Here is a 2,338-nt window from a genome sequence, read left to right on the forward strand (position 1 = left end):
TTTTTCGCATGACACTGTAGGCCTAGGCCTGAAATAACGGGGAAGAGAGATGAGTATCAGGATTTCTCAGCAAGAACTAAACAAAACATACATCTTCTTTAGCGTGAATTGGACTGGGGGCGGAGTGGGCGGGCTCGGAGGAAGGAAAAGAGAATGGAGTATTTGAATAAATATGAATAAATTTATTAGTTACTTTTCACAATCAGATAACTCCCCTCTCCCCCCCCCCACCAAAAGGGTTATTTTCTATCTTTCTAAGGATGTAAGCCTTAATGAAAGCAATCTTAGTCACAAATTTGAGGAAATTGCCCAATAATACGTTTCCATGTATTTGAACTGAAAAATTGTTAACCACGCTTTTGCTCCAAGACGTGTGAGGACCATTCAGGGGCTGTAGGGCCCTAGATAGACACACAAACAAGCATGTGTATATCTGGAGCCCCACACATCGTAATAAACACAGCTGCATTTATTTGAGTATGTGATCCCATGTACATGTGAAAACATTCAAACAAACACACTCAACAGATTTATTTGATTGTGCAATGGGGCAATTATTCAAATAAACGTACTCGGTGCAATTATTTGAATCTCACATTGCATGTTCATCAATCACAGCGCTAAAAAGGGGGGGGGGGTGGGAAACACCAAAGAATTTATGTGGGAAAAAAATATATGTGAAAACAACCTTATTATAGATTTTATAGGGTTAGCCAAAGTTATGGCTCCCTCCTTAACTGTAACTCAACTATTCTGTATTCAATGACGTTTGTTTCTAATGATTAATTGATTCATTCACTTGATCATTATATTGGAATGACTACAACCTTCAGATTCATATGATAGTGAACTTTACAAACCTGAATTGGGTAGAAAGGTGAAATCTCTGTATTTTAAGTGCAGAATAGTTCTTCCTAGACATCTTACATCAAGGGGACACTGTTTAAATTATCATCACTTTAAATAGCACTCCCATAAATTTTAAAACGTTTATGCATACAACAAAACATTCCTACATTTGAAGACATTAAAAAAATCACAGGTGACTCATCTGATCATTTTATATATTAATAAATATTATGACATATATGTGAACACATCACGAATCATATAGGTGTACCGAGAGGCAATTTATGTCTCTCTCAAGTATGTACTGACATAACCTAATATACTAAAATGGGAAGGGGCGTTTAGTCACTGAAATATGCATCGTGTAACAAAAATGAAGAAAATACATGGCTTGTGCCCATCATAAAAAAGATTCAGACTGAAGGCTTAGCTTTGGTTTTTATTCAATTAAATTGTTAAACTGTGCACAGTGATTTTTTTTTTTTTTTAGAACTTGAGACATTTGTGATGTTGGCTGTTTAAATCTTTGTTACCTTCGCTGTGAATTGAAATTGTACATATTTAGTAAATCATGCAGACAAAACAAACTTTTTAGACAATATTTTTATTGGAGAGTTTTCTTTTCCTGTATCCATGTTAAAAAAAAAAAAAAAAAGACCTCCTTTCCCAAAATAAAAATGTCAATACTAAATTTAAAGAAGTATAAAGGAATGATTGCTTCCTTTAGAGCTAAATATTTAAATAAACATGGAGATCATTGGCAACCTGTTCTTTTGGGCTAATAGGCCGTGTCCAATTTTTTGGGTCTGATGTTTCAGAGGGCCTCTGATTCAGGGTTGAAGATGATCTATTAATCTCTGCATTCAACAAATGCCATTGAATAACAGAAATAAAGCCCTCAGCCTTCATTTGTATATGAAACACAGAGCGAGAGGGTAACACTGGGTTGACATGATGCTGAATGTGCCACAAACCAAAACTCTCTCTATTAAAACAGGCACCCACCACCCATAATCTAGTATGACATGTTAAAATGCTCCAAAATATTGAAAATATAAAAGGCACACGACTATTCTCATTTGGCTTTGAGATGAATGTGACAAAGATTCTAATAATTTTAGTCAAAGAAAATGATGAGTAAAAAGTACATGAAGATTAAAGCAGTGACAAATGATCTTTTAAGTGTTCTAATTGGTCTTTCTCATTCATATCTTTGATTCTACAGAAATTGCAAATCCTGATGGTCCTGATTTGTAAGTGCACCCATCAGCTTTCTCTCTTTCACTTCACAGAATATGCCTGTTAGATTTGGAACGAAGAATAAGCCCCCAAAATGTTAAAAATAGACTACTGCCCTGGCAGGAAATTTAGTATTGGCAAGCCCAGAACTCAGAAGGAATTGATCTAACATAAGGAAACATTCAAAGAAAGATTTGTGCATTATGATCCTTCTCTGACCATTTTCAGAGGAGTCAAATGGAAGAATGAG

General features: G+C 35.2%; 1 protein-coding gene across 5 annotated transcripts in view; it reads left to right on the top strand.

Annotated features, from left to right (window-relative positions):
• The window catches only part of ZEB2 (zinc finger E-box binding homeobox 2), a 134,055-nt gene extending 132,436 nt beyond the window's left edge, over positions 1-1,619 (top strand). For all 5 annotated transcript variants that reach the window (XM_032410963.1, XM_032410972.1, XM_032410982.1 and 2 more), the window contains one exon: positions 1-1,619. This exon is cut by the window's left edge and continues 3,975 nt beyond it. The gene's annotated coding sequence lies outside the window, so the exon portion shown is untranslated.
• The last annotated feature ends 719 nt before the right edge of the window (positions 1,620-2,338 follow it).

This window comes from Phoca vitulina, unplaced genomic scaffold, assembly GCF_004348235.1.
Source record: "Phoca vitulina isolate PV1807 unplaced genomic scaffold, GSC_HSeal_1.0 scaffold1, whole genome shotgun sequence".
Taxonomy (NCBI): Eukaryota; Metazoa; Chordata; class Mammalia; order Carnivora; family Phocidae; genus Phoca; species Phoca vitulina.